This window comes from Bos grunniens, chromosome 4 (genome assembly GCF_055505025.1).
Source record: "Bos grunniens cultivar Pamir isolate PY7600 chromosome 4, Bosgru_T2T1.0, whole genome shotgun sequence".
NCBI lineage: Eukaryota > Metazoa > Chordata > Mammalia > Artiodactyla > Bovidae > Bos > Bos grunniens.
In genome coordinates this window covers 52158130-52181258 of record NC_141168.1, presented here as the reverse complement: position 1 = coordinate 52181258, position 23129 = coordinate 52158130, and the positions used below count along the sequence as shown (strand labels likewise).

At 41.8% G+C, this 23129-nt stretch overlaps 1 protein-coding gene across 4 annotated transcripts in view; it reads left to right on the top strand.

Annotated features, from left to right (window-relative positions):
• Positions 1 to 23129, top strand: part of JAZF1 (JAZF zinc finger 1) — a 330973-nt gene that overhangs the window by 37391 nt on the left and 270453 nt on the right. For 2 of the 4 annotated variants that reach the window (XM_086396396.1, XM_086396398.1), the window contains exon 2: positions 10966 to 11044. The exons of the other annotated variants lie outside the window; for them this stretch is intronic. The gene's annotated coding sequence lies outside the window, so the exon portion shown is untranslated. The remainder of the gene's footprint in view (positions 1 to 10965; positions 11045 to 23129) is intronic. 4 annotated transcript variants of the gene reach the window in all.

The following is a 23129-nucleotide window of genomic DNA, read 5'->3' as shown; positions in this document are numbered from 1 at the left end:
TGTAGATATTTGATGTTTACAGGGAGATTGTCTGGTTCCAACTGTGAAAATCTGAGCTTGAGCTATCTGAGGATAGGAGGCTGTTTATTACCACACAGCCCCGCTCATGTGTAAACGCTCCCTGGTATCACAAGAAAGGTCTAGATTCACCAGAAATGGCAGTGACAGTGCTTCATCCCAGAAAGAAAAAGATATACCGTTTCTGTGTTTCGTTTTGGATTGGTAGGAAAGGTTTGGACACCACCTCTTTGTTAGTGTCAGAGCAGAATAGGGGATGGGACAGCCTTACCTGTCCTAAGACCCCTCACCCATCTGTGTCTGACTACCTCAGGCATGGAGGCTTTCCTCCCACACATGCTGAGCTGCCCATGTCCTCAGGGCAGTGAACGTGACTTAGCAGCGAATCCTTTGTTGCTCTCTGATTGTTTCAAGTGTGGCAAGCTAGTTTGTGAGCTTATGGAGGGCAGGGACCATGTTTTACCCCTTTTAATTTATTTTACTAAAGACTTCTAACGTCACCTAGAAACTTGGCAATTTTTTTTTTTTTTAATGAATGCTTAGATGGATGGATGAATTAATGAGGGAAACCATTTCTTGGACCTCACTCTTATTATACCGAGGAGTCACTCCCAAGCCCAGTAATACTCAGATATGCTTTCTGAGTAGACTAAAAGTCAGGAGGTTAGATTATGTGCATAAAGATATTCGCCGAAGTCTGTGCACAAGAGCAAAGAGTTGGAAATATCCTGAATGAGTAATGATGACATGGGATTGGTTCCGTAACTGGAATGTTTACTTGCTCTACTGTGCAGCCTCGAGAAAAATGATGGCTATGCAGCAACCTAAAGAAACGTGCTTGACAAAGTGTTGTCATGAAAGTGGCATTCCAAATGCCACAAATATTTGGGAAACCCAGATGTTCTGGGAAAAAGAAGGAAGTTTACCAAAATGTGAATACTGGTCGTTCAAATAGTAGGTTATGAGTGATTTCTTTTCTCTGTTTTCCCAATGCCTTGCAAAGTGTCTCAACTACTTTTATGATGTGACAAAAACCTTTTTTTCTTTGCAAATAGGGGGAAAATTATCTAAAACAAATATATCAGTTGTGAACAGTTTTTAAGTCTTGGAAGGTTAAGTACTCCAATACTTATCCTCTAGACTTTTTTTTGTATCCTGGAACTATTTTGATTAATTTTTAATGGGAAAATAGTAATAGGTTTGCAGCAGGACACAGCAATAGCGTCCAGAGTGCTAAGTAACATAGGAAGACGGAATCTTCTGTTTAAACATGGTGATAGTCTTGAGCTTTTTGGAATAGGGAGGTCCAGGTCTGCCAAACTTGGTAGCCCCTGAGAACATCTCTGTTCAGGAACTTAGCACAGCAGTCAGACTGTTTATAATGATGATTGTGTATCATCAAATATTTAATTATGTTCAGTAGACTCTGTTTAATAAGGTGTGGAGTTAGTACTTTTAGTACTTGATTAGTACTTAAAAGTACTTAAAGTACTTAAAATTTTCAGTTATCTGAAAATTCACTCATGTGAAACACCTGAAGATCATGAATCTTCAGTGCTGTGGGGTAGTTCACGTACCCCCTCACAGTGGACAGGTGGCAGCTGTCAGGTGTCTCACTGTTTTTTTTGTAACACAACATACTGATCAGTCAGTGGGGAAATGGTGTTTCCTAATGTGCTGGTCTCCTCTTTCATCATCAGGAGATTTCACCAGGGTGTTGGCTTCCCATCTTCTCGTTCTTTACTTTAGCATATCTAGTCATTTTCACCTCTGGGCTTAAATTCTTCCTGGCTTGCATAACATGGCCATCTAGGCAGTTTTTGTAACTGGCCAAGTGACCAACGTCATGTGGACATTTCTTTGAGGGACTAAATCAAGGAAAATCAAGAAATAGCTTTGGGATATTTGCACCAGGCTTATTTTTAGGGCTTCTAGGAAGGATATAAAGGTGATAGGAAAACATGGGGTACTTATACAGCAGTGAAAAGGAATAGGCTCTCAATCCACATAGCAAAATGCGTAACTCTCCAGACTACTGTGCTAAGCGAAAGTAGCCAGGCACAGAAGGCTACATACTGTATGATTCTATTCATATGAAATTCTAGAAAAGGCATAACTACAGTGGCAGAAACCAGATCAGGTTGCCTAGGACTGGAATGGAGGGAAGGGGCTTGCCTACGAAGAGGTATCAGGGAACTTTTGGGGGGTGATGCAAACACTCTTTTTTTTTTTTACTGTGGTGTTGCTTACACAACTGTATGCATTTGCCAAAATTCATTAAATTGTACACTTAAAATGGATGAATTTTATATAAACTTTATAAAGCTGTTAAAAATAAGTTGATGTGGAGAAAACTTTAAATCACTTTTCGTGCTTCTTTGAGGATGAATTATTGCCAGACTATTTTCAGTATTGTTATGGCTTGTTGGATGCTTACAATAAACTCCATCCTAAAAGTTTAAAAGTGCCTCATCTGACTTTACTCAGAGTGGAGTTTAAATAAGTGATTGATTAAGCCGCAGGGGCAGGATATAATTCACTCCCAGCTTTGAATTTCCCTTGTCTCCATCTCAAAGTGTGCTCAGATGTGTTTTCATATTTGCTTCTGGTATTTTGGAAGACATGACCTCATGGTATCATACCCTCAGGCCCTGGAGAAGCAGAGATTGTGCACTTGAGCCTTGGCTTGGAGACCTTTCAGTGCCCTAGACATTTTAGTTAGCTTTTCCTTGGACCTTCCACTGATTTAAATATGGATCCAGCTACAGGGTATCCAGGGTAGGGGCTTTCTTTTTCCCTAGTTCTCTTGGTTGCTTCATTCACCATTAGTTAGGGCAAACTCACTATGACCTCTTTACTTCCCACAGTATTGAATGGATGTTTTTATGTTTTGGTGGAAAATAATTTCTTAAACAGAAGGAGATTTCATTTTAAACGAATTAAAAGTAAATTGAAAAAGACCAACCAAAATTAATTTCTAAGTTTCATCAAAATTTACATTTTATTCTCCCTTCTTGGACTATATGAGTCATAATGCTAGGAAACCAAGGTCAGTTTTTCAGCAAATGAAATTTTAATTAAAAAAAAAAAAAACCTGAACTCGAAAAATTAGGACTGTTTGCCATCTGTCCATTTTCCTTCATATTGGGGGTTGTAATTTGTAATATAAATGAGCATATTTGCTGCTCTATGATTGTACTGTGATTAAACTGTGATTTTATATATATATATATATATATGTTATGTCAGCCTATTTATTTGATTTAATGCTTTCTTTTTTTTTAAGTTGTCGTTTTATTCTCTTCTCTTTCTACCTGCTGTATCCTCTCTATAAAGAGCCTGTGCAGGGCCTGGTGGTGAGTGAGCCCCAGTCTCGTGGTGACAGAGTGCTGTCACTGCTGATTGGCAGCCTGGGCCTGAGACTCTGGAACAACATTGCAGCTCCCATTGTTCCCTGCAAATGTCTGCCACTCCGGGCTTTGGAAATTGATGAGTGAATAATGTAGTGTACACACACTGAGAACTTACCGTTCCAGACAGAACAGTCTGTTTTTCTTTCGATGCAGTGTTCTAAGAATATGTACAAGGCTTTTCTGGTCCCCATGCCTTCAAATCTTTTATTTTCTCTAGTATTTCAGCCTCTTACAAATCAGCAGTATCTTTAATCTTATTCTCATTACCAGCTAGGGGCTAAGCATGGACTGAAGCTGATTTGCTGTGTGACCTTGGGTTTGAATTTCCTTATCTTCTAATTGGGAGGATAGCACTGCCTGTGTCTAAGGGGATGTGGTTTATGGTTTACTAAAGCTAATTAGTGACTATAAAGCAATTTGTAAGCATGCTTAGCAGTGCAAAATCTCTCCAAGTTTATTCTCTTCTCCTGATCCCCTCACTTAACAACTTTAATCTGCACAGATTCATTTGTTAGCCATTTCATTTCTTCATTCAACACTTTTTTTTTTTTTTATAACAGAGTACATGCTAGGTCGCACCCACACTGCTTTGGGTGCTAGGAATTCAGCAGTGAATGAAACTGACTCTTCCTTTCCAGAGGTTACATTTTAGTAGGAAAGACAGATAATAAATAAGACATGGCTTTTGTTTTAAAAGCTCTACTCAGACTGCATTGATGAGACTATATCATGCTATGCTATGCTATGCTAAGTCACTTCAGTCGTGTCCGACTCTGTGTGACCCCATAGACGGCAGCCACCAGGCTCCCCCGTCCCTGGGATTCTCCAGGCAAGAACACTGGAGTGGCCATTTCCTTAGACTGTATCATAGATTCCTTTAATAGATAGTTATCATTTTCTCTTATATTTAAAAGATCCATCTATCTGTAGTTCTAAAGGCAGAGCATGGGTAATGTCCCTTCTCCTCGATATAGGAGGACACCAGTAATTGCTAGAGGGTAGAAGGATAGTCTTTCTATTAATTAATTCTTCCAGCAAATATTAAGCATGGTGTACACCTGTACTGGGTGGTCAGAGGAACATCCTCTTCAAAGAATGTGGTTCCTACCTGTAATGGGGAGATGATAGACACATGGGCCAAGAATTACAACTCAGTAAGACACTGCTTTAAGGAAGGATGTACATTCAAAACATAGTGGAACCTGAGAGAGTCAGGGAAGTCTTTACCAGAGATACAGATAGCCTTAAACTAGAACTTGAAGGACATGGACAAGTTGGCAGTGTACAGCTGTCAAAAGGGACTCACCAAGCAGGGAACAATTGTACAACACAACAAAGGCCAGGTACGCCAGAGATCAAAGCCTGGTGATTCTGGCAGAAGGGTGTCTCAGTTGAGCTGGGGTATGGAAAAGGAAGGTGTAGAGCTGTGCAAAAGGAGGCTGTACCCAGCGTGTTAGACCTCGGCTTAGGTAAAACCCTTCACTCTGTCTCTAAGGAGACTGCAGACCAGAGTAGCCCCTGACCATCCAAGTCATGTAGCTGGTTGGAGGCAGAATTGACACTGGTTGGAGCTCTCCGGACTCCTAGTGCAGTACCTGGGACTTTTATCACTGGAACCCAGAATAAGTCCTAGGCCAGGGTTGACCAGTCCAGTGAATTGTGTTGGATATGGTTGCCTGGGAGGGATTGGGGGTGCTGAAACCCAGCGTGGTCTCTGCTGGCCATACTCTGCATCCAGTGCAGACTTATCTCCACTCCCCGCTGCAAGAGGAAGAGGCACTTCTTTGAAGTCCCAGACAGGGCTACATGAGCTAGCAGGGCCCTCGGTTACCCTAGCTTGAAGGGGCGAATTCAGAAATGAAAACGTTGTCATTCCAACACCAGGGCTTTCCTCTCTACTTGGCCTCTTAGTCTATAGGTAAGGTAAGTCACTTCAGTCGTGTCCGACTCTGTGCGACCCCATAGACTGCAGCCCACCAGGCTCCCCCGTCCCTGGGATTCTCCAGGCAAGAACACTGGAGTGGGTTGCCATTTCCTTCTCCAGTGCATGAAAGTGAAAAGTCAAAGTGAAGTCTCTCAATCGTGTCTGACTCTTAGTGACCCCATGGACCGCAGCCTATCAGGCTCCTCCGTCCATGGGATTTTCCAGGCAAGAGTACTGGAGTGGGGTGCCATTGCCTTCTCCGATGCTAGGACCTAAAAATGGGGGTGGGAGGAGGGGACAAAAGGAAAGATGCCCACAGTAGATAGGCCTTGAGTATTTGACAAGGACATCTGGAGTTCAAGGGCATCCTCCACTGCCCTTAGAACTGATTTCTTTTCTTTTTTGATTCATAGCTACCATATTCAGCCGCCTTTTTTAAAACATTTATTTATTTTTAATTAGAGGATAATTGCTTTGCAATGTTGTGCTGGTTTTTGCCATACATCAACACGAATCAGCCATGGGTATACAGATGTCCCCTCCCTCTCAGCTTTCTGTAGTTTTTAAATTTTTAAAAGTAATTTTATTTATTTATTTTTGGCTGTGCTGGGTCTCCCTTGCCACGTGGGCTTTTCTTTAGTTGCGGCTGGCAGGGGCTCCTCCCTGCTTGTGGTGCATGGGCTTCTCCCTGTGATGGCTTCTCTTACTGCGGAGCGCTGGTTCGGTAGTTGTGGCACACAGGCTTAGTTGCTCCTCGGGACGTGAGATCTTCCCAGAATAGGGATCAAACCCCAATCTCCTGTGTTGGCAGGCGAATGCTTTACCACTGAGTCACCAGGGAAGCCCAGAACTGATTTCTGATGTTGGAGATGGGTGCTCCCTGTGTGGCAGGCTCTCTGTGAGCCTCAGGAAACTGCTGCTCACCTGGCTCTCAGAGAGCACAAAGCTTCTGGCCTATAGCTGTGGCCTGATCCCTGTCATGGAGACTTCACAAGTGGCTCTCAGAGTGTTCTCAGACAACCTGTGTAGGGATTGTTGCACATGTGTACATTAGAGGGGTGCTACACAGGGGAAATTCAGGTTTCTGAGCCATACTCTAAACTTACTACATCAGCATCTCTGGAGGTGAGGCCCAGGAATTTCACTAACTCCCCAGATAATTTTTATGGGTGGTGATATCTGAGACATTCTTTTTTCTGGTGATTTTTTTTTTTTTTACTGTCCTGCTGACAAAGAAGAGGGGAAAATGTTTGAACATCATTAGGAATTTAGCCCTAACATTTGAAAGTTAAGTTTCTGTCATTTAATAACCTGTCTTGGAAATTATTCCATATCAGTAGTAGAACTGCCTCATTACCTAAATGGCTGCGTAGTATTTCACTCTGCAGACACACTATAATTTAGCTAACTAGTATTTTTCTGACTGTAGTGTTTTTAACTATAATCCAGTTATAGGTTATAAATCAATTTTCCTTGACCAGCATGAATTTTTAAGTATATTTTTAAAAAGAAAAAAATTAGAAAAGAATATTTGTGAAACTTTTTTTTTTCAGTTTTCCATGCGGTTGAAATATTAAAAATTATTTCTTAGTGTAGGCTGTGGTCAGAAGTCTGAAAGCCATAGATTAAGAGAACTATAAATATTTAAATTATCTCTCAAGCACCCAACATCAGAAACTTGCTGTTATCTTTCTGAGGGTAAGTTCATAGTAACAGCTGAACTTACTTTATATGAACATTTATACCAAAACCAGGACTTAAAAAAAAATTGTTATTAGTTTAGTCTATGCCCGATAATGAAGCCTTCCAGTTCTTAAGGCATGCTTTATTGAAAATGTCTATTTTGATCTTGGAACTGTAGATAATATAAGAACATAAAAGTTGAATTGAGAGTCTTGTTGGCATTCACTTGATGTTACTCTAAATACAGCCTTTTTTACAGAGGGAACTGGCTTGGTTTGAGTAGTTGCTGGCCCCTTACCAACACCTTACAGGAATTTTCTGGCATTCTATCACTGTGTACCTAAAGAACATAGGGCAAGTTCTTTGACTTCACTTCTGGAGCTCAGAAAACTGAGCCTTTAAAAAAATCCTTTTCTTAAACCGTCTCTTCTGGTTTTCAGGGTTTCTACATAGGAGCCGTGTGTTCAGTTTGTTTGCTAACTTAAACTTTCTAGAAGTCACATGTCTCTGAGCTGTGTCTAGATCGACTTTCTATTTAACATTTGGCTTAAGATTTCACTGGAACCGGATGCAGGCTGTGGCTGCATCTTTTGAGCCTATGAATTTTTGTTCTGTCCTGAATTGAAAGCTGGGATAATATAACGTAACTGCTGCTGCTGCTAAGTCACTTCAGTCGTGTCCGACTCTGTGCGACCCCATAGATGGCAGCCCACCAGGCTCCCCCGTCCCTGGGATTCTCCAGGCAAGAACACTGAAGTGGGTTGCCATTTCCTTCTCCAGTGCATGAAAGTGAAAAGTGAAAGTGAAGTCGCTCAGTCGTGTCCAACTCTTAGCGACCCTATGGACTGCAGCCCACCAGGCTCCTGCATCCACCTGAGAGCTTCCTATAACTATGAGCCACGAATGGCTTTCACATGTCACCACATATTCATGGTTGTAAATTTCTTACTGTGTTAAAATTTAATATTTCCTACAAACATTCAAAAAGTTATAACCATTCAAATTACATTTGAAAATTGTTTGTAGGGCTGCCCTTGTAAACTTCTTGAATTTAGTGATATCAAAAGGTTATATTTGGAATATTTATAAAAATCCACTGTTCAGTGTTTTTCCTAGCATTTTGTTTTTCTTATAATAATGTAATACAAAGAAAGAAAATTGATTTTTTCCCCCACTAGTCCCTATACGTGTTGCCAGATCATTTCTATGTTAATTCAGTGTGTTGAAATATTATCATTTACTGTGTTCTCCCATGATGTGAAACATGTTGGAGGCACCAACAGAAAGCACTGCAGGCCAGATACTATATCCGGTAGAACTTTCCAAGTACATACTTGGGCTCTCCTGCCCCAGACCTACTGAATCAGAATCTCCATGGGGTTTGGGTTGAGGGAGGAATAAACACACCATCATGAGTGTTTCTGTCTCTGTCAGTTCTCCTTTATTTTGACTTGGCGACTAAACAATAACAGTTTTAACACCTCAGTCACTTTGCTCTCTGCCAGGGACCTGCAGTGACTTCACTGCAAGTGAATCTGGAACTTGGCACCCGGGACTTGCAGTGACTTCATTCAACCTCCGTGGGAGCTCTGTAGCCTTTCCTTTCCTCCTCCCCACCTTCTCTTTCGTCAAAGAGTGTGGCCTCTCTCTGCCCACCCACAGCATGCTCTCGGCAGACCTTCCTGACCACTTTGTCCACAGGGCTGCTGCCTCCTGCTCCACTCTGAGCTCCTTGAGGGCAGGATGTTTTCCTTGTCCTTCCTCACACAGAGCCTAGTCACATGGTGCACGCTCAGTAAACACAGTACTGAATGAATGAATTCCTCAGGGCAGAGCAGCTGGAGAAGCAAGTGCTAAGTATTCCCTGGTCCTCTGATTGGTGCAGAGGCAAGGGAATGAGTGGACCTTGCTAAGAGTTCCCTTTGGTCTTTTCCTTGAAAGGTTGGACCATTTCAGGCTTGGATGCCCTTTGGGTCCTCAGGCACTGATGGGAGCACATGAAAGTAGTGTTTTATGGCAGGATCTGAACCAGGATATGGCTCATTAGAGGGAATGGGGAAGTTTGTTTCCAATTGGAAGCAGAAATAGTGGGGCAAGAGGTTATCAAAGCGGGGCCCTCAGGGGAGTAACTCAGCCCTTCCATTTTAGGTCTACCATAACCCAGTGAGTCACCTAACCAATGAATAAATTAATCAATTAATTAATTAGCCAAGTAATTAGTTAGTTAACTCATCAGTTAACTAGTTATCTAATCAGTTCACATTTGTGTGGTTGCAGTCTCCAGACAGCGTCAGTGTATATTTGTGCCTCCTGCCAACCCCAGGAGGGTAGTTAGCTGGGGGCTTCTATTTTATAGATAGGAAAGGTGAAGGCAGATCCGCATATCTCCTAAGTGGTGAGTCTGGGAGTGAGCCCAGGCCTCTGGACTTCTAATTCAGTGTCCCTTTCCCTGTTTCCAGCGTCCATAGTTTCTTCAGGGCCTGTTGGTCTCGGCAAGTGCTCTCTCAGCTCAGCAGTGAAACCCAGGACCCTTCAGAGAAAGCTGGAGACAGATATTCTTTAGAGCACCAGTTTGGATCAAAAGCCTACTAGGATTTACAAATCAGATTTCCTTGCTGTCTTTGAAAAGTGTCTTTAATATGAAAAGCTTGTCATGCCTGTCAAAAGAAGCTCACGACAGGTGAATAGCAAAGCATTCGGAAAATGAGAATGAAGGGTTTTTATGAGGGAGGGAAGGCATAGCAACTTAATAATTACTGTTGAAATAGTCACAGCAATGCTGAAGCTTCTCCATAATTTAATCTAACTTAATACTAACCGCCTCCTCCCTAGTGGCAATACATAAATTAATTAATAGTAGGTTGGATTTGAAGCTGTGCCTTTATATTTAGGCCATTATTAACTTGTTCTCTGCGCCTTTCTTACTTGGATGGGTTTGTTCTCAGAAATGAAAGTAGCTTCTGGTTCTTATTTCTGTTGTGACTTCTACCAGCATCAGGATTTTGAAAACGTATGCTATTCTATCTAGTTTTTACTCCCTTCTTGTAATGAATGCCTGAGTCCTACAGAGAGGTTACATCACCTTGCTTTGTAGCGTGTGATAGCTGTGGTTCCACAGTGTGGGTCTTGCCTCTTTAGTTTTTCTCCTAAGAGGCAATTTGTTGTTGTTGTTTAGTCATTCAGTCATGTCCGATCTTTTGTGACCCTATAGGCTGTAGCCCACCAGGCTCCTCTGTCCATGGAATTCTCCAGGCGAGAATACTGGAGTGGGTTGCTACTTCCTTCTCCTGGGGACTTTCCTGTCACAGGGATCAAACCTGCATCTCCTGAATTGGCAGGCGGGTTTTTTTTTTTATCACTGAGCCACCCTGGGAAGCCCCCAGGAGGCAATTAGTAGAAAGTGGTGAAGACTCTGGGCTCTAAGTGAGATAACCTGGAGTTGAATTTTGGCTCTACTACTTACTGATTTTGTGACCTTGGGCAAGGTGTATAACCTACCTGTGCCTCAGTCTCCCCATCAGTAACATGGGTGATAAGTACATCTACGCTATGGGGTTGTCATGACAATTAAATAAATTCCTACCTGTAAAGTTCTTAGAAGAATGTCCAGTGTGTTCTCAGAACCAATATATATTGGTTAACATGACTAACAGTATCCCTGTGGGTCCCTTGTTGCTCTTCATTCCCAAGGTGGTGACATAATATTCTCTTGCTTGTCACCAAGTCTCTCCATCACCCAGATGGTCTGAAAGGAGCCAGGTTGGCCACCTGAGCTCCTGGATCCATTCCAGACACCACACATGTGATGACCGTTCAGAAACAGCTTTGGTGAAGAAGCAGAGGCATCATTCAGAAAGCATTGCCATCCATGTTCTGGGGATTTGCAAAGATGAATTGCGCATAATTTGAAATTTCTCCATTCACCAGGGAAAAAGGACTCGCAAGGAAGTACTTCTGATTCTGGAGATAAATGCTGTTGAGGAGCCTGGAGGCGTGGTGGGGAAAGGTATTTCTGGTTGTCTGTGGATCACCTATCCCAAGTAGATTTCACCCTCATGTCTTGGAATGCCACAAGTTTGTGAAGGGTGACTTGGAGCAGAACAGAGGAACCACCAATGAGGTGGGAAAGTCTGGCTACAGAGAAACTACTGCACCTTAGCAGTTGATGTTCCTCGTGCCCTGAACCCACCCCTTTCCCCTTACTTTTCCTATAGCCGGACGGTGGTTTCTATCCTGCCAGTTCCTCGTGTAAACCCCTTCTTGACCTCGGGAGCTTGCTGAGCCCATGAGGCCACACAGCACAGAGCTTCCTGTGGGATTTGGGATAGGATGACTTGAGCCTTAGCGCCCCCAGCCTCACCACTTTGCTGTGCACTTCATGTGGTCACTGTCCCCTCTGTGCCTCAGCCTCACCCCTAAGAGGGCATCAGAGTGCCTAGCGCAGTGGGTTGTTAGGCAGCAGAGTGCTTTTGCACAGGGCCTATCACAGAGTAAGCAAGCAACATTAATCTTTATTTTCTGGCCCCCAGCCTTATCTCCTGCAGATGGGTGGTGTAGACGGCCCAGCCCACCCTCCTGCCCTTGGCTTGGCTGCTCCCCTTGCTCTGCTGGCTCCCTCATAGCTCATCTCAAGATCCAGCACCCCTGGGAAGCCCTCCTGGCAGTCCCTCTGTCTGCCTCACCTAACATAGCCCTGTGCCTGAGCAAGTGGTACTGATGTCAGTACTGGATCTTATTGTGCAGGTTTTAGTTATTACTCCTATGGGTCTCTCCCCCAACTAAACTGCAAATCCATGGAGGCAAGGACTGAAATTCTGGAGATTGAAGTGGCCAGTGTATGACAGGTGCTCTCTAAACATTGGTGGATTTGAACCACCCAGTCAGAGCACACCACACACTCAGCTCCATGCTTAAGGCTCCCCAACCTAGACCCACCTCACAAGTGTTGTTTCTATCTCCGTTGTAAACACATGACTGTTTCTAGACTCATCCTTGCTGGAGGGGCACAGGTTATATTCTTGTATGCATCCAGGTGATTTCCTTTTTCTTCCCTCTTCTCAAGAGGGACTGACTTCCTATTCAGGAGGTCACAAGAGCAAGAAAAAGTGTAATGTGGTGGATAAAGGCTTGGGTTTAGAGTTTGGAAGACTGGGTTTGAATCCCAGTTGTACCATTTATTTTTAGCTGGACTAGCTCAGACAAGTACCTTCGACTTTCCGAGTACAGTGCTTTCATCTGTAACTAGGAAGAGTATAGCTTCTTCATGGTGTTGTGAGGGTTACGTGTGATGATAAATGCACACCATTCAACACAGCACCTGACACCTAGTGAACTTTAATGATTGGTACCTGCTCTGAGTATGATCACTGTTGTGTTTATAGCTTCCATAGCAGCATTGTAGATTGGTGATGCTCTCCTTACATTTTGGAAGACTGAATTTTTTTTTTGCCTGAGGTAAAACAGAGCATAGAAAAAGGTATTTGTCCCGTTGCCAATCTCAGCCGCTTGCAGAAACTTCATTACATGGAGTTGCTTAAAATAAGAGACCCAGTACAATAGCACAAGACGTTAATACAGGAAGAGGACTAGAGATGACTCTGCTGATAACCTCCTTCTACCTAGATACGGAGCTACAAACAGAACTTTATGTTGGTACCACCTACTTAGCCAGAATACCACCAGCTCGTTTATAAGTATTTTGTTCTTGGTGTTGCTGTAAATGTCACTTCACCTCAGCCTGAAATGAGTCTTTTAAGAGGCATTTTACAGTTCATGCTCTATGCTATTGATCAGACTTGAAAAGTAATTGCTTCTTTTGAAGCTCTCTTTTGCCCTTGAAAACATCTCCTCTGTGTTCTCTCAGAGCAGTGCCTCACAATACCGTCCCCAGATGTCCATGTGTGGGGGTGTTTATCAGATAAGGTTTTGGCTCAGAGTTTCAAGTAAAGTTATTTTGCTGTAAATCCAAGCCAGTTCTTATTAGAACAGCCACAGAACATGTGGTTCTGAGCACGTGGCAGGGTGCTGTTTGCTCTTATAAGCAATTAGCTGACATAAGGACAGTTGTAAAACTTGTAACATGCAGCAACCCCTACATCTTAAACTCTGTGTTTTGTGACACGTGGCGAAAGCTCTGTCTAACGTCTGCTTTTCGGTTCACGTTTGTAGTAGCAACACAATTCTGTTGTTAGGCATACAGCCTGTTGAGGAGAAAGCGGTATTTCATTTAGGGGAGCAGAAACATTGAGCCTAGAACTTTACACATTTAATGTTCACTCAAACCCGTGTCTGTGTGTATGCAGTGTAGTGCAGGTTTGTGTTTCAAGTAGTCTGTGTCTCTCAGTGGTAATTGATGATGTTATTGTAGAAGGGAAATATTAATTCCCCCACTTACTCAGTGGGGAAAATAGCTACTTTGCAGACAAGATAGCTCATCGTTTGCTTCATTTTGAATAGTAATGGAATATCATCCATACATCTGTTTGGTGTTTATTGAGCGCCTACAGTATACGAAGCATAATGCTAGGCATTTGGGAGGTAGAAGGAATCAGGTGTGAATCCCATCCCTAAATGGGCTTATAGTCCAGGAGAGAGAATACAAATGTATTCTGAAAACTGTAATACAAAATAGAAGATGATAAATGATAGCATAAAAATGGATTGGACAATACAGTAGGAGTTATAAACCTACACACACACACACACACACACACACACACACACACACACTTTTCTATCCTCTGTTCTCATATCCCTGGGAAGTCCCCTACCCTGAAACTTGTATTGTCACTATAGGATCCTGTTTTGAAACTAACTAGAATGACCTCATATGGATATTTTAAAAAATCACTTCTAGATTGGACCCTGATTGGTGCTTCTCAAAAACAAGGTCATGTTCTGTGTCTTCAGTAGAAGACAAAAACTGGTAAATTTTAAACCAACTGTAGAGACCCAACTCTGGATGTTAAAACTGTAAATGTTTAGTTAGAGATTGTCATTGTATATGCCTTTGATGCTTTATATAATGGTGAAATACCTAATGTAAGAAAAATTGTCATGTTTCATATGTCTGTTAAAGTTCTTTTTGAGACAGCCAGTATTCATGGAGTGCTTAGTGCATGCCGTTGCACAGGTTAGAGAACAGTGAACAAGAAATTACACTCCTGCTTTGGTGAAAATTTGGCTTTTAGTGAGGAAGACAGGTGATCCACAAAATAAACAAAGAAATGAACAACGTTTCTGATAGGCCTATATGCTAGGAACCAGATCAAATAGGCCATAGGACCAATAAAAATGGACAGGTACATTTGAGTTTTGTTGGTGGCAGGTGGGACAACATTGGCTAGGGTCAGGGAAGGTCCATCTGGAGAGGTGAAATTTATTCTGAGACCAGAGTGATGTGAAAGACTCTGGAAGACTGGAGAGAGAGAGAGAAGGAGCAGAGGGAAGACAGAGGGAGCAGCAAGTGCCAGGGCCCTGAGATTGAAACAAGTTGGCCTTTTCAGGGAACAGGATGAAGCGTGGTGCAGTTGGAACATTGTGAGTGAGGTTGAATGGGGAGGTGGGGTCCTGGGAGGTTACAGTGAGGAGATGTTATAGCAGGTTGGTTTTGAGGCTAGTGCACAAAATTGCATTTATCTTAAGCTGAAGTCGAATTCCAGTGCTGTTCATACTAGGTTGAATCCTGGGTCTTAAGAGCAAGTTGCTGCTAGGTATCAAAACGAAGAAAAAAAGAAAATTTTCTATTTCCTTTCCTGGGTCCTCCCAGCAGAATTTTAAAAAGTAAATACAATTTGCATTGTCTGTGTCATCATCTCTATCTGTATCCCTTTATCTAGGCGACAGGTGTTAATGACTCTAACTTGATTTCACCATTGTGATACCCCTTCCTTTCTATCCCTGCAACGCTTTATTTTCTAAACTTAATTTTGCCTTACTTCCCCTTTTGATGGTCCTCAATCAGAACTCATTTCTTCACAGCAACCGATTATAGCTGATAGGAAGCAAGTGTGGTTCATGGTGTATATAACTGATAGGGTTTAATCTGCTTATAAAATTATTTGCATGTTTAAAAGAGTGTTGGTTAAGCCAAATGAATCATCGGTTTTAATGAATAAGATGGTAAAATAAAGAGGAGTAAACTATTGGAGAGGCTTTGAACAGATGAGACCCAGCCTTGCTTGTTTGGAATTTGCTTCAGTTGGTTAAAAGTGTCTGCTTTGTGTGGCTTCTTCCTTCCCTCCACCGAGAGATTCCTTCAAGATTTCCATACCTACCCATGAAGATTCTTTTGTAGCAGGAAGTTTCAGATTTGGGAGTAGTGTGAAGGGTCAGAGATGGGTTGAGGGTGAGGGTGGGAGAGAGTGGTGGCTCTCCAAGTTTCTCAGTTTGTAAAGGGTTGTCTTTCAGGCATATCCAACTCTTTGTGATCCCATGGACTGTAGCCTGTCTGTGGAATTCTCCAGGCAAGATTACTGGAGTGGTTAGCCATTCCTTTGCCAGGGAAACTTCCTAACCAGGGATTGAACCTGGGTCTCATGGATTACAGGCAGATTGTTCACCATCTGAGCCACCAGGGAAGCCCTGATTGATTGTAAATTGATTATAAATTGAGAGCTAACTGTATTCAGGTGTTTTATTTGGAAATTTTCACCTGCAATTGGAGGATAAAAAAAAATTTGTTTATGGTTGACCTTTCTTCCACATCTATGTTTCATTTTCACTCTATGTTTGTGCATGTGGATGCAGGGTAATTCTGAATAATGGTAATGATGAAGGGCCATCATTACGCAGAAGATCATTCTGGGCTTCTAATTAAAATTATGGCTGGAAATTGCTTCCTTATGTGTAGCTCAAATTGCCTTCACAGTAACTTCACTTTATAACTTCTATTTAATCCTCTCTTACCACCCTTAAGAATCCTGCCTCGTCCTTGAAGTTCACTCTTTTGAAATCTTTACGGGCAGCCCTGGTTTCCCCTAAACTATGAGTATCCTGATCCTTTGTTCCCAGAAGTCTTCAAGCTTGTAAGCAAAACAGTCTTTGCTCCCTTTAACCACCCTCCCACACACTTCTAATGAGTTCTGGTTCTGGAACACAACTTGATTTCATGTCGTGGTCAATATTATAAATTAACCGAGCCTTGCTGATCCTTCTTCTCCCTAATGAATTCATTGCTCACTGTCTTTCAGGCCAAGGCTGCCACACTCTGTTTACCCTAGTTAGTATTCTCTAATGGTAACCAAGTGACCAGTAACTCACATCCTTTCAAAGTGAGCGCTTATTACATTCCAGCTCATCAGTTGCAGGAAAATTATATATAATGACCTTCTCCTTGGGATTCCAACTAAGAATGTTTTAGCCAAGCAATATCTGATCATGAGGGCAGTAGGATCCAAGAGGTTTTGTTTTTTTTAAATCAATATTTTAGGTAGTCAGTCTCTGACCCGTATGTTCCAGGTGAAATTGCTCAGTACAATAAATTTGGAAGTTTATATGTTGACGTGTTTTTATTTCATCAGATTTCAAGAATGGTACTTAACAGTATTTCATTTTGAAAACTGTGCTCTTTCTTTTCCCACAGTAGAGGGAAGTTTTGAGAGAGAATGCCCATGGCAAAGGGACAGCCCAGTTTTCCAACCCTGAGGTTAGAAAAATCAGGCAATATTTGACTCGCTGAAAGAGTGGTAACAGAACTCCTATGCAAATTGTAGGATATGCTCTGTGGATTTGTGGTTGGTGCTGAGAAATGCTTATTTGGGTCATTTGTTGAATGAATAAAAGAATGTTGTGTCCAGAGCTTTGTCAGTATGTGCAGAGAGCAGGTGGTAGGGGCCAAATGTCTATCCTTTTGGCTTGTTGCTTATGGGAAAAAGAGAAGGAAAAATAGATGATAATTATGATTTTCAGGGTATTTTAAACCATTTATAATCATCTAGTGCACACTGTGGTATTATTTATGTAAGCAGAGAAGGCTATGGTGAAATAAAAAAATGTTTTGGAAGGGAAGTGGCAATCTTTGTTATTTCCCCAACCTTGGTACTAAGGGGAAAGTTCATTGTGCATATGCAGGTAGTCCTTTATATAGATGTTTTTGTTGAAGTGACTAGAGGGTAGTTTTGTGAGGGCCTTCTGTCTTTGTGAATATATTTATAAGGTCATGGCATGCTCTTCAATCATGTTGTTTTTAGGGTTCTGAATCTTATAGAAACTAATGAACAATTTTTAATGTCGAGAATAATTTGGCTTAGAAACTACTGTGACAGGTCAGGCATCAGAAAATTTCCTGTGTGGTTACACTAAAAGCTTACCAGAATCTCTGATGTGGGGTCTGGGGATCTTTGTTTCTTATAAGCTCCCCAGGTAGTGTGCTGATCAGCCTGCTGTGGGACCCTTCCTGTCACTCCCAGAGAACTGTTATTCATGAAGAACTGCCCAGAATACATCACTGTGACTTCTGATGACCATAATCAGAGATCCTTGGGTCTGATTAAGTTGTAAAGCAGTTACTAGAACAAGTATTGACAGGTTAAGTTATTCCTTGTTCTTTGGTCTGACAGTTTTGTCCAATCTGTTGTTGTGTTGAGAGATTGTGGGTTGTGATGGGAGGGCATAGACTAAGAAATGGGGAGTTGGCCCCATTTCAAAGAGCCTATCCAGATACAGGCTCTGGATAACACTGGAGCCGTACTTTAGAACTTAACGTGTATCATCCCACTTGGCCCTCAGAAAACTCTTGGGAAATCAGTTACACAGTCATACTTCATTAGCACTCCTCGTTTCCCAGATAGGAAAACCCAAGCATAGAAGACATAAGGCTTGCTTAATTTCACTTGGCTGCTAAGTGTTGAGGCCCTTGCAAGCTCTCTGATACCTGGGAGCAGGGCAGTGTGAATGTGGCATAGTCACAGAAACTCATATTCTTTCTGCCCTGTTTATAAAACATCAAGAGTTTACCTTTCAAGTTATGAGGAGTGTGTTCTGTGAAATGCATTTATGTTTTGACCACTTCCTGGTTGAATAGAATTAAAGTTTATAGACTCTAGGGGCATGTTAAAAATTTTTTGTGTGTCTCAATTTTGTTCCAATAGAGCCTTTTGATTCCTTTTGAATTAATGAGAAAAACCTTGGTCTAATAAGTTTCATTAAAGTGAATACTTAATTGTACATATGTCTAGAAGCCTTCAAGTATTGGGCACACATTCATTAAAATGAACTAATGAACTAATAAAAATTACTAATAAACTCTGTATCAATGCTAAATCACTTAATAAAAACAATAATGAGATTTTTAGCATACTTTTACAAATGACACAAATATTTGTATTTATGTGCTGGCCACATAAATAGAATTTTAATTCCTTGATTTAAAAAAAAACTCTTAGCAACAGAGAATTGATGTTTAGACATTCTGCCTTTTATATCTAGAAGAATCAAGGACTGGTAAAAGATGTTGACAATATTATTAGATGTAAAACACACACACACACACACACACACACACACACATACCACAACAACTATATATACTCGGATCCCACTATTTTTAAAATAAGTGTGTGTATGTCTGTGTAAGCACCCTGCAAGTCATCTGAAGAATATAACGTACCACGTTAACTCAGATTGTGAGATTATGGGTATTTTTGCTTTATCCCTTTTGCTTTTCTTTTTCTTTCTGCAATGAATGTGCATAACTTTGGTAATGAGAAAAAAATTACTTATTAAAAAGTTTAAAATATGTGTAAACTTTCCCTTAACTTTCTCTCAACTCCAGCTTGAGCACACAGGTAGAGAAAAAGGAACTTGTAGTTCTTTTGCTACAGGATTGCTTATTTTCTTATGTAAAAACCTCTTATTAATATCCCTTGAAAATTGGAGAAATGACCATGTTGGTAGTTTAAATACAAACCCCTGCATCAAAATCACCTGGGCATGCTTACATAAAAGGTGAAATGCTGGCCCCCACGTCATGTGAATCAGAATGTCTGGTAATGGGGCTCAGAAGCATGCATGTTTATCACACACCACAGGTGTTTCTCATGCACAATCCAGTCTGAGATTCCCCCTTCTGATTGCAGGTTTCCTCATGTATATTTATCTTACAGTGATTAAAGCATCTTCTAGATTGCTTTTTTTCATCGTCAAAGTTTTTAATGAATGCATGCCCACATAACATCCATTTTATTGTTGGGGACACTGAAGATTGAATGTTCTCTCTAAAATGTAAGAATTAGGGGGAGTCAGTTCATTTGGCAGGGGTTTTAGGCTATTTACAGTGAGTGCTCCTAGGACCTCTCTCCACCCTGAGGAGTGCCTGTTGCTCAGAAGGGAGCCCTGCCAGTGCTGGAATGGGTCCAGCAGGAGAGGCTAGTCCTAGAGAACTCACTAGTTCTCAACGTTCTCTCAGAAGGCTACACTAAACTCGAGTTGCCTAAGGAATGACTGACTTTGCTTCTTTTCATTTCTCTCATTGTCAGAACAATTGGTTATCTTAAGAAATCAGTAAATCAGCATCTTGTGTTCTGAGTGGTGCATTCTTTGGAAAAAGTTACTGTGTCAGGAATTCACACAATTAGTGTGTTTATTTTGAATGCGTGCCATTGTGCCGAAGGTACAGAGCAACTATCCTTGGTTTCCTGTTGATTGAAATAATTTGCAGCAAGTTAGTGTTAAGTATAAACTCGGAGGTACACCATCTTGCTAAATTGGCCTCGGAAGGCCCTCAAATTTAGCGTGCACAGAATCACCTGGAGGGCTTGTTAAACTGATTTCTGGGCCCACTGCCAGATTTCTAATTCAATAAATGTGGGTCCCAGCCTTCTGAAGATGCATTTCTAATAAGCCCATCAGGTACTGCTGATGCTGCTTTGAGAAACACTGGCCTAAACAAAACATATCAATGGCCAGGACTGGGGTAACATGTACAGCCTGTTTGATTTTTAACTCAGAATGCAGTATAGTCTCCTTGAACTGTGATGAGATGCTACAAATAGAGGATTATCCTCTATTCAATTGAGTAGGTTAACATGCTTTAAGGTAAGCCTGGCGAAATGTTTGTATCATCCACAGAAGTATGACAACTGCTCTGCAAACTGTGCCATTCCTGAAATAGGTTCATTCCAGGCCAACCAATTAGATTAGATCCCATCTCACTTGCGTTTATATGCCCCAGGCTAAGCCTCACCCCAGCACCAGATGGGCTACCCCTACGGTTTCATGTGTTTCTCTTATGGGCATGTGTGTTTAATAGTAACTTCTGAAGCCTTCAGAGACTTAAGGCATGAATTACAAGGCTGGAGAGTGATGTTTAGAAGAAGAATCTATCCAGATTTCCCTTGGCCCAGTACTCAGTAAGGTTAGTCTGGAGATCCTTGGCCTAGTATGAAGCTGTCCACAGAACCTTTATCATTTCTCTTCATAAACAAGCATCAGAACTTCTTGGAATATATGTTCTGAGCTTATGATCATTGCCTGAAATATCCTGGAGCCTTGATGGGTGTCTGGAACAAACTGTTTGTCTAATCTCCATTCCTTGGAGGCTTTAGGCAAGGGACTTTGGCCAGAAATGCTCAGTCCACCTCCTCCAGGGGTTTGGCGGGGCGGGGGGGTGGGGGTGGGGGGTGGTCTAAGAATGTCCTTTTCAGTTGGCTCAGAAGACTCTCAGGGGTCAGGAGGGGGCTGAGCCTTGACCTAGAAAGGGAAGAACTTTTAGGGTTTAGTAAGACTGCCTCTCCCCTTTTTCTTCCACATATGTCAGACATCCTCCATCTTTAGTCCTAAAGTGTTGTCCTAAGGTGCTGCTGGACACAGCAATGTCCCTAAAATACTGTAAGGCAGGGGCTTAGGGGCACAGTTTTGTTGGCAGGTGGCCTGGAAACTTGGCTCAGAGCATCACTTCTCTCATATCACCTCCCCATCCTGTTCCTCATCATACTTAATGCCCCACTTCCACCTGTGCTGGGCTTCTTTCTTTTTTATTAATCTGTTCAAAAGACACTCTTGTGAGAGACCTCATCTACTGTGGTCCACCCAGCCCTGCCCATCTGCCTCTCCTCTTTAGGCTACTTTGCCTCTTCCTATTTTTTATCACTACCTGAAATTTTATTGTGTATGTGTTTCTTGATTTATTTGTCTCTCTTCTGCACTAAGACAGTTGAAGACAGGGATTTTTTTTCTTATTCACTGCTGTTTCTCCAGCACCCTGATCATTGCCTAACAGATTGTAAATATGCATTAAGTATTTGTTGCATGAGTAAGTGAAAGCATAGCCAGCACGTTGCTTTTCTTTGGAGTGGGTGTTACTGGGGTGGCTTTGGAGCCCATTGATGATTATAAGGGCTTTCTACCCCTTCTTGGTGTCTCTGTTGCCTGTGGAACGTGGTTGTTCTCTGGCTGCTTTTAAGCTGCTGGATGAAACTGGGTAGAGTTGAAGAAGAGTGCCTTATCTGACAGTTTTGAAGGGAATTTGTCTACTTGGGCTTTGATGGATGGAGTCATCTAAAGGCTTGGTTTTAAATGCAAAATCAAACTTGAGACCAACCTTGGTCTTGGGTTGGCAAGCCCCTTGCATCATCTGATTGAACTTTAAGCTGAAAACTAAACCTATCATTTAATGAGAAATAATTGTAGTGCCATTCAGTGAGGCCCAGCAATACCATTGTGGTATTTATCTCAGATGCTCGCCTTGAGGTGCGGGCATTGGTGAGGGAAGACAGGGAGGAGCCTAAGGAAGGTGGCTGCTGCTTGCAAAGGGAAGATCCTCAGCTCTGGTGCTTTGAACACCAAAATGCTGTTAATGGGGTGGGGGGGGGGGCGGCGACGGGGAGGGGGTGGAGGGGTGGGTTTGTATCAACATTGTCAACATTTACATTCATTTTACACATTGGATTTGCATCTGAAAAGACCAACTAAAATCAACATTTAAGAGATAACACTCATATTTGCATATGATTGAGCAGACATGTTAAGTAATTTTAGCCTGGCTGTTGCTAGGAAACCAATTAATAATGCTCTACATTTCATTAAAAAACTGGGTTCTATCTTTGCTTTCATTTAACTTCACAATTCAGCTGCTTGTACCGCACTTTTTCCCCTTGGTAAATTGTGACAGATAAATTATCGTTTTACTAAATTTATTTCTGTGATTACAGTTGTTAGTCATATCTGTCAATACAACTGCAACGTTTTTTTTTTTTTTTTCCCAGTGCTTTGGTGAAGGGGAGGGGGGCGCAAATTTTAACTGTTAATCATTTTTTTCTCCTCTATAGTTTAAGGGGACTTAAATCATATTTTTACAAAGGCCTCACAAATTGTGGGTTAACAACAACAACAAAAAAGCCATCGTCCCTGTTCTATAATTGCACCTTCTTAGTGTGGTGACTAATAATTAGAATATTAGTCACTATTCAGAAAGTGACAGACAGCTGATTAAGCATTCAACTGCGTTTTGTTTCTTATGTTTGCCGTGGTTTGTGGGCTAGGCCAGGTTCTGTCCTTTAGCGGTGCAATTAAAATTTTCATGACTTTATTTTACATAATAGACTCCTGTTCTTATGAAGAGAAAATACCATCTTAGCTACCGTAAGTGCCTCTTTGAACCAATCACCTGGACAGTTGCATTGAAATTGTAATGACGTTTTGCAGTTTAGCATTTTGTAGTATTGATCTGGTCAGAATGCTCATTAAAAAGCAAAATTAACTCCTATTCACATCTGTTTCACAGGATTTCAGTCACTTTATTTGGGTGATGCATATAAATGCATTTGGTTCTTCAACTAAAATGGTGATCTTGCCCATTTTCTAAGGACAAAATAAAGCACTTAGAATCTGCTTTCACATTTTCTACTTGATTTGGGTCTGTAGGATCTGAATGTCTAGTGCAAAAGAGGACATGGAATTTGGAAGCAGCCTTGGAGTGCGATTCTGGCTCAGCCCCTTTTGTGGCTCTGTGTCTCAGAGTTCTCATTTGTCAATAAAGAAGGGAGGACAGCTCTGGGGAAAGATGACACCCAGGACTGTAGAGAGCAGGGCGGGCAGGGGGTACTTGGCAGATATCCCTTTCCTTTTCCGCAAGAGCTGCTTGGGCACTGCAT